Below are 12,686 nucleotides of genomic sequence, written 5' to 3'. Positions count from 1 at the left end.
CTTCTTCTAATGTTCCCCCATATCTCCTGGAGAGCTAAGATGAGACTGATACAATTAAGTATTTAATCTAAATTAAGTTTAATTAAAAACCCTGCCTCTGAATAGCTATGAAACTATTGACAAATCATACCACCACTCTGCCTCAGTTTCCTCATTTGAAAAATGGAGACAAGGCCTACCTCGGGAGAGAGTCTCTTCTGTATGATCAATTTAGGTCTAGCTGTAAATGAACCCCAAATATGCTCTGTCTTAACTTAGTCTATGTTGAGGGAGGTCTGATTTCTAGGGTACATTCCCTACCATGGAGAGCTCCTTGAATGCAGGATTTGAGCCTGCTTCTCCTTAATCCTCCCAGATTAGAAACTGCACATTCTCCAGTGTCATTTTAGCCATAGCATCCCCCAACTCCACTACTGCCCAGGCCCGCAAGGGATTGTTTGTGTCCTGAGAAGCTGCCAGTCTTTGGGGACGGAAGCTTTGCCTTCAGAAAACTCACCTTACTTATGACCTCAATCAGGTAGTTTGTGGTGGTGGTGTTCATGTGGGGATTCCTATGTGGGATTTTCTTGGCAAAGATACTAGCTTGCCATATCCTTCTCCAGCTCACTTTATGGATAAGGAGTTGAGGCAGAGGTAAGTGACTTGACCAGGGTCACACAGCTAGTAAGTGTCTGAGGCCAGATTTGAACTCAGAAAGATCAGTCTTCCTGACTCCAGCCTGTACAACCCATATTTCATGAATCTAGGTAATTAAGTGAATGACAAAGTTCCTGAGAAAAGAGGCTGATCCAATCCCAGGTATCAGATTTGGCAGGAGGTAACTCGGTGATCAAAAAGAAAACAGGTTAGATGGGAGAAGCAGGTTGGTATCATTTGTTAGTGTGAAAATCTGCGACTCCTGAGCAGTGTCTAACGGAGAATATTTGGATAAGGATGAGAGGGAAGAGAGTTGCAGTATGGGGCAGCACTGAGAGCTGGACTTTGGTTCAAATCCTGTCACTTAATCTCTGCCAGTCACAGTTTTCTCCTCTGTAAAATGGGGACAAAAACAGCATCTACCTCCACGGTATTTATGATAACCAAATGAAATAACATTTGTAAAATGCCTTGCAAACCCTAAAGTCCTATATAAATGCTATTCCAATTCACTTGCAAGTCAAGACATCACCTTTCGGAAGTTATTGATCCTCTTCAAGAATGAAGGATAAATGACAACAATGACAAATGCTGACTGTTTAAAAAAATATGCCCCATTCTGCAGCCTAAATCCTCCACTCCTCTGACAGGAAGTGGGCAGCATTTTTCATTGTGAGTCCTCTGGAATTGTTCTGGCCCTTACATTGATCAAAGTTCTTAAGACTTTCAAAGTTGTTTCTCATGGGGAAAAAAAGAAAACATTAAAAAAAATTTTAAACTAGCTTTTGTCCAATTTGTGTCAGACTGTGAGCCCATTGAGGTTTTTTTTGAGCAAAGATACACAGAGGTTTGACATTTCCTTCTCCAGTTTATTTTGAGGATAAGGAAGCTGAGGCAAACAGGGTTAAGTGACTTATCCAGTGTCACACAGCCAGTAAGTATCTGCTGCCAGATTTGAGTTGAGGAAAATAAGTCTTCCTGACTCTATCCCTGCCACTCTACCCACTACACCATTTAGCAGTTTCTCTCTTTACTGTGTTGTTTGAATGCCAAATGTATACTTGCCAAAAAGATTATTTTATGGAGAACTCACATATGGCAAGTACTTACAAGGCAACCAGAAAAAACCCAATACAAGGACACTCTCAAGATCTCACTTAAGAACTTTAGAATTAATTGCATGACATAGGAGACACTGGCACAGGACCATTTAGCATGGTGTGCCCTCATCAGAGAAGGAGCTGTGCTCTATGAACAAAATAGAATTGAATTAGTCCAGAAGAAACGAGAGAGAATCCAACCCAAATGTTCACAGGGACCACTTGGGTATGAGCTGTGGCAGAACACTCCGAGCTCTTATTGGTTCGATCAGACACACTGTAACTCCACTCTAACACAGTGATGACATTTTAGCCCTCTTTGAGAATGAAGGATAACAAGTAACCGATCTCTTTACATGTTATTATTGTTATTGTATAAATTTTTTTCTTGTTTTGCTCAGTTCACTCAATTCGTGCATCTGTTCATACAAATCTTCCAATGTTTCTCTGAAATCATCCCCTTCATCATTGCTTAGGGCACAACAGTATTCAGTGCCTTATCGGTACCACACTCAATTTCCAATTCATTGTCACCACAAAAAAAAGCTACTTTCAATATTTTTATATGGATGAGTACTTTCTCTTTTTCCTGGATCTCATTGGGGTGTAGGCCTATTAATGGCATCATTTGTCAGGTTAAAAGATACATACAATTTGGTAAATTGGAGCAGAATTTCAAATATATATATATATATATATACACATACATACACAAAGAGCCATGAGCCAATTGATAAATGATTAAAACATATGATCTATGCCCAAAGGACTCTAAATTAATGCAAATCCTTTGCCTAACAATATCACTATTAGGCTTGAATACCAAAAGATACTTTAAAAGGGGAGGAAAACAACTTATATGTATATACAAAAATATTTGTAGCAGTTCTCAAGGCAAAGAATTGGAAATTGGGGGATTGACTGAATCAATTGTGGTGTATGATTGTCATGGCTTATTCTTGTTCTATGGGGAATGATGAGCAGAAAGCTCCAGAGAGGAAAAAACCCTGGAAAGTCCTCAATGAATTCAAGCAAAGTGAAATGTACTGTATAAAAAGTAATAGCAATGTTCTGGGATGACCAGCTATAAATGACTTCGCTATTCTCAGCAGTACAATGATCTACGATTACTCTGAAAGACTTCTGATGAAAAATCCTCTCCATACCCAGAGAAGAAACTGATTGTGTCTGAATTCAGGTTGAATCATTCTCTCTCTCCCTTCCTCCCTTCCTTCCTCCTCCTCCTCCTTTTTCTTCTTCTCTCTCTTTCTTTCTTTCTCTCTCTCTCTCTCTCTTTCTCTCTCTCTCTCTCTCTCTCTCTCTCTCAATTTTATTTTTCTTGAAGGTCTTGTTTTTTTATTAGGGTGGGAGAGCTGTTTTCTTTTACAACATGACTTTCATGGAAATATTTTGCATACTTCACAAAGGAGAGAATCTGTAACTTAAAAGTTTGAAAAAACAAATGTTAAAAAAAAAAAACCTGTTTTAAATGTAACTGGGGAAAACATTAAATAAATAAATAAGATTTTTGAAATGATGAATCATAGCTTAGCCAGCCTGAAGTCTATGGGCATCTACTTTGTTTCCAGTTCTTTGCTATTACAAAAAGTCAGTCCTCCTTGCTAAGGCTAGCTCCTCCGGCTGATCCTGAATTGTTTCCCCTGCCCCTCAGCAGGGACACGTTGTCACAGTAACCAGACAGCATCCCCTTCCCCATATACATCTCCTCTCTCTTTCATTTGTGCATATTTGTACAGGTTCTCTCAACCTGTTGTTGCCTCCATCTCCCTCTCCTTTCCTTCATGTTAAAAAATACTGGTAAGAGCTGACACCTCCAGCTATCTCTACTTCCTTCCTGTCCATTCTTCCCCCACTCATACCTCTCTGCTTCCTCAATAGCCACCAATGCCTGACCTCCATATCCCCCTCCCCCCTCATGGGCTTAGCTTCCTTGATTTGTCTACAGTTTGTGAAATTGTTAAGCCCTCCTTCTTCTTGGACGCGTCTCCCACTTGTCCTTGAGACTTCCCAGCCTCTGCACTCCAATCTCCTGACCATCTCCTGCTCCTCTCTTCTGTACCTCCCACATCTGCTCAGTCACGTGCTCCAAGAAGATTTCATGTCAGTACATCTATGGTCTCCCTTGTCCATCACTCCATTCTTTGAAGTATTCTCTTTTGAACAGATCTGGTCCTGTCCCTTTCCCTCTCAAAATCCTTCTGTGCCTACCTACTGCCTAAGGAGTAAAATTTGGACTCCTTGGCCTGGTGTTCAAGGCCTTTCATGATATGGAACCTTCTTAATTTTATATCCTTGGTTCTGTTTGTCTTATAGTCATGGAGTTAATCTAATACCCTGAGAGTTTGTGTCTTGCCCAGAGGGTCACATTAGATTGTAAGTTTCTTGAGAACAAGTAATGGTGATACCCCCCTTTTTTGTAGCTGCAAGGCTTAACACAGTGCCTGGCACATAGCAGGCCCTTAGTCAATATTTATTGACCATCGACTATTGATTATATATCAGAGTCTGGAATTAAAGTCAGATCTTCCTGATTCGAAAGCCAGCTCTCTATCCACTACCAGAATTCTACTCAACACTCTTCTTCAGATATTCTATACTTCAGCCAAAATGGAGGATTCTCCATCTCCCAAATCATACTCTCCTGCCTCCAGGTTTTTGCTCACTTAGTTCCTGATGCCTGGAGTATGCTAAAACACACCTGACAATGGTCATCCAGCCTTTGCTTGAATACCACCAGTGACTGGAAGCTCCTTACCTATCAATTCATCCCATTTCATCATTGGATAGGAAAAGCACTCATCTGCTCTTCTCTCCCTCCATCTTTGGGATTTCATGGCTAGGTCACTTTCTTTCTCTAACTCCTTCTTTAGCTGGGTAGCCATGCAGATTGAATCTTTCCTGATTCCAAGTGCATTTCTATCTTTTAGTCATTGGCTCTGGAGTGATGGGAAGCCTTTGACTTGTTCAGGAAAGAACAATAGGAGGGAAGCTCTCTGCTTCTGAAAAAAAAAAAAAAAGCTTTTTATTATCTTCCATAGGACCTAGGCAGCTAGGTGGCTCAGGTAGACCTGGAATCAGCCTTAGACATTTATTAGCTGCGTGATCCTGGCCAAATCACTTAAGCTCTGTTTGTCTCAATCCACTGGAGAAATATTGGACAGTATTGGGATGCTATGGGATCATGAAGAGTTACTGAATGACTAAACAATTAAAAAAAATGTTATTGGGCAGGTATATAGCACAATGGATAGAATGTCAGACCTGGATTCAGTAAGTTGAACGATCGTGGGCAAATCACTTCGCCCTGTTTACCTCAGTTTCCTTACCTGTCAAATGAGCTGGAGGAGGAAATGGCAAACCTCTCCAATATCTTTGGCAAGAAAACCTCAGATGGGACTGTGAAGACTTGATCACAAGTAAAACAAGGAAAAAACAATAACAGCAGCATGGGGCTATGTCCTCGTGACTGTAACTATGGTAATTAATCCTGAGTCACAGGTTTTACTTCTTCTGCTATTTAGGAACTTATAAAAGTTTTTAGATCAAAATCACAAGATTCTTTTAATAATCTCTAAGTAGATGATTCCAAAATCGAATTCTCTAGCCCTAGCGACCTTCTCTGCTGACCTCCAGATCACATCATCTATTGGATATTTCTAATTAGATGTCTCTAGGTATCCCAGACTCAATATGTCCAAAAGAGAACTCATTATCTTTCCCGCATTTCTTCTGAACCATTATGATCAAGCATCCCACCTTGGTCTAGGCCTCAGTTAATTTCTTTCATTTACTCCACATATGGAATCTTGTGATTTCTTTTTTTAAAACACTGGTTTTTTTGGGGGAAGAGCGTAATACATCCCTTCTGCTCCTCTCAAGCAGTCACCATCCTAATCCAGATCTTCACCATTTCTTCACTGGACTATTGCCATAGGCTTCTGATCTGCTTCCTGTGTCAAGTCTTTTCCCATTCCAATCTATCTTCTATACAAATGTTAAGGTGATTTTTCTAGAGCACAGATCTGATCATGCTTTCTTTTTCCAGTCCAGTCCTGTTACCCACTAGCTGTGTCACTCAACCACGGGCAGATCATTTAAACTAAGCTTTCAGTTTTTTCAATTATAAAATGAAGGGGGTTGGGAGGAGGCCTTGGTGACCTCTAAGTCAGGTTGCTTCCAGCTCATAATCTCTGATTCTATGAGATCTTTGCTGGAGTGATCTGTCTTAATCCTGTTCTCTTCAACATTTCTATCAAAGGCTTAGATGAGACTATATGATCAGTCTATTTGATAAATGTGTTCATCAAATTCACTGGATCATTCAAAGCTGGATGAAAGAACTGATGTCAGATAAAAAAAATCAGGATCCTAAAATCAAAAATCTCAGAAATATCACAAGGTTAAATATAAAATTTTAGTTTTAGGGTGCTTTGGTGTTTTGTTTTGTTTTTTTAATCTACTAGCATATTTTCTTCCTGAAAACCAATCTAAAATTATAAAGCTAAACCCATTACCGCCTCAGGCAATGATCAGAAATCTAGGAGAGAAAAGCTTGGAGGGAGCCAGGCTGCCCTTCCCCCAACCACGACACATGTCTCACATGAGGCAGTTAGATTGCTTCAGATCTGAACACCAGGCATTCCTTTTGTACTGCTTGACACTCCCCTACCCCCCCTCCAAACACCACCACCAATTTCTGCATTTCCTGGACACACCAGATGCGGTGTTTGCTTGGCCACAAACTAGGTGTGTCTACTTTATGAAGATAGGAGATGGGTGTTTGAGAAGCAAACAGATTTTGCAAAGCCTACCAAGGCACAGCTCTGTTTCACGAAGTTTTGGAACAACAAACAAACCTCTAGCCAAAAAAAAAGGAATTTTTGAAGCCGCCCGCCGCAAGTAGTCATTAACAGAATTGAGACCCTTCTTAGAACAATATATTGGCAAAATCATTAAAGTTTTCAGAGAGACAAAGAAAAACACCTCCAAAAGGGGCAGGGAAGGGAGCAGAGTGATACTAAGAAGCCTTGATAAATGGGAAATCCAATTAAAGTAATTTACAGAGTTCTTTAGAGTAGTTCTGTTAAGTTAGGATTAATAACAGAAATGATCAGAATTAGAAATTGAAGGTTTTCTTCTGAGACAATAACTGAAGACAAATCTAGCATTATAAGGCTAAATAAAAATAAGTTGAACTCTCCAAATAAATGCAAAAGAATTACAGACTCAATGAAAAAGTCCAGTTAAGCTGTTTACTGGAAACATATGTGATTGAAAAAGATCTGAATCAAGTCACTAAAGGTTGGTCTAAGAAGTACTGATGCATTAAAAAAAAAAAAAAAAACAAGCAGAAGTGGTGTGGAAATATTGGATTATGTGGAATCAAACCAGAAAACACTATTTAGGTTTATTTAATATGTTAAAGGATATTTAATATGTTTAAAAGTTTGATGAAAAATGAAGAAGTTAGGAAATTCTCATAGAAAAAAAATCACAGCTTTGAAGGAAAAAATAGATTTTAAAAATCAATAATGATAGTTGTTAACATTCCATTATCAGTATATAATCAATCCAAAAGAGAAAAATAGAAGAAATCACAGAGATAGAGTATTAATAGACCTAACAGGAAATTTAATGGAATAAGTATGTACTTTCTTTTCTAACGTTCACAGAACATACAAGTGACATTCACATGGGATTTGGGTATAGTTTGTTGGTTTCTTAATACTATCACATTGGTTTGACTTCAGTTATTCTCTCAAAAAAATCTTCAATTCTTATTTCTATTATTAATCTCAACTTAACAGAACTACTCTAAAAAGTCACTTTAACTTGGATTTCCTCTTTATCAAGGATCAGACTTTCCTTTTAGTATCACTTGGCTCCCTGCCTCTCTGGGGAATGTTTGTCTTTGCCTCTCTAAAAATCTTATTTATTTTTTTTAATAATAGTTTTTTTTTTTCAAAATACAGGCAAAGATAAGTTTCAACATTCATTCTTGCAAAATCTTGTGTTCCAATTTTTTCTTCCTCCCTTCCTCCTACCCCTCTCCTCTAGACAGCAAGTAAATCAATATAGGTTAAACATGTGTAATTCTTCTAAACATATTTTTGCATTTATCATGCTGCACAAGAAAAATCCGATCAAAAAGGAAAAAAAGAGAAAGAAAAAAAAAGGAAGTCAGCAAAGAATAACAAAAAGTGAAAATATTTTGTTGTGATCCATATTCAGTCCCATAATCCTCTCTCTGGATGGGGATGGTTTTCTCCATCACAAGACTATTGGAATTGGCCTAAATCACCTCATTCTTTTTTTATATATTTTATTTTATTTTATAATAACTTTATATTGACAGAATCCATGCCAGGGTAATGTTTTTTTTTTTTTTTTTTTTTTTTTTTACAACATTATCCCTTGCACTTGCTTCTGTTCTGATTTTTCCCCTCCCTCCCTCCACCCCCTCCCCCAGATGGCAAGCAGTCCTTTACATATTAAATAGGTTACAGTATATCCTAGATACAATATATGTGTGCAGAACCGAGCAGTTCTCTTGTTGCACAGGGAGAATTGGATTCAGAAGGTAAAAAACAACTCGGAAAGAAAAACAAAAATGCAAATAGTTCACATTCGTTTCCCAGTGTTCTTTCTTTGGGTGTAGCTGCTTCTGTCCATCATTTATCAATTGAAATTGAGTCTTTGTCAAAGAAATCCACTTCCATCAGAATACATCCTCATACAATATCGATGTTGAAGTGTAAAGTGATCTCCTGGTTCTGCTCATTTCACTTAGCATCAGTTCATGTAAGTCTCTCCAAGCTTCTCTGTATTCATCCTGCTGGTCATTCCTTACAGAACAATGATATTCCATAACATTCATATACCACAATTTACCCAGCCATTCTCCAATGGATGGACATCCATTCAATTTCCAGCTTCTAGCCACTACAAACAGGGCTGCCACAAACATTTTAGCACATACAGGTCCCTTTCCCTTCTTTAGTATTTCTTTGGGATATAAGCCCAATAGAAACACTGCTGGATCAAAGGGTATGCACAGTTTGATAACTTTTTGGGCATAATTCCAGATCGCTCTCCAGAATGGTTGGATTCATTCACAACTCTACCAACAATGCATCAGTGTCCCAGTTTTCCCGCATCCCCTCCAACATTCATCATTATTTTTTCCTGTCATCTTAGCCAATCTGACAGGTGTGTAGTGGTATCTCAGAGTTGTCTTAATTTGCATTTCTCTGATCAATAATGATTTGGAACACTCTTTCCTATGAGTGGTAATAGCTTCAATTTCATCATCTGAAAATTGTCTGTTCATATCCTTTGACCATTTATCAATTGGAGAATGGCTTGTAAATCACCTCATTCTTGACAAGAACCATGTTCATCATACCTGATCATCATCTAATCTTGTTGTTGCCCTGTACAATGTTTTCTTGGTTCTACTTACTTCACTTAACATCAATTCATGAAAGTCTCTCCAGGTTGTTCTGAAATCATCCTGCCGATCGTTTCTTATAGAACAATAATATTTCATAACTTTCATATATCATAATTTATTCAGCCATTCTCCAACTGATGGGCGTCCACACAAACTCCAGTTTCTTGCTACTACAAAAAGGGCGGCTACAAACATTTTTCTACCTGTGGGCCCTTCTTTTATTATCTCTTTGGGAAATAGACCCGGTAGAGACACTGCTGGATCAAAGGGTATGTTCTTGATAATCCTTTGGGCATTATCTGAAAACTTTAATGATTTCACCAGTACAGTGATCTAAGAGGAGTCTCGATTCTGTTGACAATTGGCTTTAGGCAGCTTCAAATATTATCCTTTGACTTAGAAGTCAAAGATCAAGAGAGCTGAATTATATTCAGTCACTAGTTGGCGCTCTACTAGAGCAGTGCCTGCCTTTTGACTTGCCCTGGACTTTTTCGAGCTTACAATATCCTTGATAGCCACTAGAGGACGATCAAAGCCAGAACAAGCCTGGAATACTATGTCCCTCTTAGGGACAGTTACAAATACAAGATACAAGAAACAAATCTTGTTTCTCCAAGCCACTTGCCTTAGTGTCGAGGAGAACAAATATTAAAAAAACAACAACAACAAAAATTTTTAAAGGCATTGCCATAGGCATCCTTTTTTGGCTCCCATTCTTTGGACCCATTTAGTTCTAGTGCCCCTACCTACATTAATTCAGAGATTCAACATATGGTTTCCTTCACTTATGCAGAGAATCCAAAAAAAAAAAAAAAAAAAAAGGAAATGTAGACACCCCCTCTTCCTGTCCTGAGCAGTGAAGTTTATTGCTAACTCTCTCTCTCCTTGTTCCTGCAGGAGGAAGCATCATGAGCACATATCCAAGGCCACTTTGCAAAGACCAAGACCAAGGTGGTTCCAGCAGTCCTTCAGTTAAGAGGCATAGGAGACCTTAGGACAGAGCTTAATAGGGGGAAGGAAAGGGGAAGGACACTGAGAAGGTTGCTGAGGAGGTCAGAGCAGGGCAGGGCAGTTATTCCCCGGGGAGTGATTGTGCTGAGGACATATTATCTAATATCTTCCTGTTGCTTTATTAATGGATACATTCTTGAAAACTAAGTTCAGTTGTTTCCACCCTGACGGTTCAAATGTTTTCAGCACCCTCTAAATTTTATCATCCTGGGGACAGAACTCTTGTTGCCCCACCCTGGTTATTTCTCTGCCAAGAGCCCTGCTTTCTCAGCAACCAGAAGAGCTGACACAGATGGATCTAGATAGAACGAGGAAGTAGAAGCAGAAGGAAACAGTCCGAGAACTGACTAACCTGGAAACAACATAGGAACTAATCGTGCAATCTCTCGTTTTCTTCCTCTATGAAATGGAATCTCAGAACTTTCACTTCCTCCCAAGAAAGGGCTTTGTAGGGTTTTGTTTGTTCCTATTAACATCACCTATAACCATGCCAGCTTAAGTGCTCAGAGGCGCCAAGGAACAGAAGTTAGTTTTATGAGCTGACCTTACTAGGAAGGACTGGCTAAAAATCTGAGGAAGGAGGCAGTGGGCAGAGGTATGGCTAGAGGGGAGGATTTGAAATAAATGGCAAAGACTTGGGTTCCAAGCTCCTGGGGATAATTCCTAGCTCTGGGACCATTCTGACCCTCAGATTGAAAATGGGGATAACTGAAGGGGAGGTTAATTCGGCCCATAGGGACTAGCCTGGGAAACTTCAGGAAACTCCAGGGGCATGAGACCCAGCTCTTAGGCATTTGGAAAGGGACCAACTTCCTTGTTGTTTTCCAGCTATGTGGTAGCTCAGCAGTGAAAGGACTTGGCATTTTAATTCAATGCAGACAATTCCGAGGGTCCCTTGGTTCCTCCCCTGGATGGGTCCTCCCCTCCCTGGACAGCTGAATAGGGAAGAGGCTGCATCAGTTAAAAAGGAATGTAAGAAAGACAGCTTCTGGGTGGTTTTCTTTTTCTTTACCCATCCAGGGGGGCAACATGTAACTCTGGGATCTGCCTGGAATGGGGATGGGTGAAGGCTGGTTCTTGATCACTCTGTCTCTGGCATGCCCTCCCACAAGTGGGAGGGCTTGGGACCGTTTTTCCCCTTTGTGGTTCTTTTCCTAGACAGGAGGTGGGAACATCACTCTGGAAGTGGTCATACATTGGAGGTGACCTTGTATATATCAGAGGTCAGGAGCAGCCCTCTGATTTCCCCCTGCTGCCAACCAGTCTCACTCATTGGGACTCCGAATGTCTAGGCCATCTAACCTCACAAGATTGCCTCTAAGACTGGACCTCTCTGGGCTTGCTCCTTAAGACCCATTCATGTAGTCCTCCTAACTTGGGGGGTCCTGGGTAGCACAGGAGGTGACAAAAATCAAGTGTCTGCCAATTTAAAGGGTTAGAAAAATGCTGGACCACAAAAGATGGCTCCTCAGAAGAGAAACTCCTGAGCTGTGGGGAAGGCACTAGGGTAGCAGAGCGTTGGGGCTTGGGCTACTGGGTCAGCCCAACCCACTGCCTGTCCCAGAGAGCCCTGGGTCAATCCCTCCCCTTATGCCAGCTTGGAGATGGGGCAGGATGGGGGAGTTGTTCTGGGTCTTCCCTTAGCACTCCCATTAGGCAGGAGGGAAATGCTGTTGCCTCTACCTTGTCTTCCTGCTTCCTTTCATTCCAGCCCAGAGGACCCTGGGGGAGAGAAGGCGGGAAGGAGCTAGGGGGTTTTGTTTGAAGTTAATGAGGCTTCTGTAAAAGAGAGGGAGGAGAGTCCTTTCAATCGCTCAGCTCGGGGAACATCTGTCCACAGAGGCAGAGCAGCTGTCGTCCGGGAAGGGTGGGTGGGGGAATCCAGGAAAGGGTCCCCTCCCCACACATGGAGAGGGGAAGAGGTAACTGGGTTCCCAGCCTCTGGGAGCCCGGCCTGCAGTGGAGGGAACTGCTTCTGGGCAATAGGCAGGATTTCACATATTCTGGAGCGAATTTGGAAAGGGTCCCGAAACCAGAACTGTCATTCAGTGGTATCCCCGAGCGTAAAGATGAGCCCCAGAACAGAATTTTGTGAATTTTCCCAGCTCCCTTTCTCAGGAGCCCAAACCCTCTTTCCCTCTTTCTCCCTCCTACCTCTTGAGGAGTTTGGGGTTAGGATGAATCCCTGGGCCCAGAAGCTCCCGACATTCCCATATAGATGGGGAAATTGAGCCCCAGAGAGGGGAAGATCTCACAGTGAGTGCTTGAGTGGAGGGAACAGTGAGACCTAGGTCCTTGGGAAGCCCCTATCCTGCCCCAAGCTTGTCCGGAAAACATGAGACGGGAACCTGGGGAAGGATTGAGTGGGTTGGCAAGAGATGAGAGATTTCTATCTCTAGTGCCCTCAGAGAGAGTCTGGAGCAGAAGCACATTAAAAGAAACTCCTTCTGGGAGGTAAGAAGCCT

The 12,686-nt window shown here is 41.0% G+C and overlaps 1 long non-coding RNA gene across 1 annotated transcript; it reads right to left on the bottom strand.

Moving 5' to 3' along the window:
• Window positions 1-3,052: 3,052 nt before the first annotated feature.
• Window positions 3,053-4,728, bottom strand: LOC127539151 (uncharacterized). The gene is made up of 2 exons (XR_007947853.1): window positions 4,513-4,728; window positions 3,053-3,177 (listed from the first exon to the last, which is right to left on the bottom strand). It is a non-coding gene; the product is annotated as an uncharacterized LOC127539151 (long non-coding RNA).
• Window positions 4,729-12,686: the final 7,958 nt, after the last annotated feature.

Source organism: Antechinus flavipes, chromosome 5 (genome assembly GCF_016432865.1).
Source record: "Antechinus flavipes isolate AdamAnt ecotype Samford, QLD, Australia chromosome 5, AdamAnt_v2, whole genome shotgun sequence".
In the NCBI taxonomy this organism is placed as follows: Eukaryota; Metazoa; Chordata; class Mammalia; order Dasyuromorphia; family Dasyuridae; genus Antechinus; species Antechinus flavipes.
The sequence above is the reverse complement of the archived record's forward strand: the minus strand, read 5'-3'. Positions and strand labels throughout refer to the sequence as shown.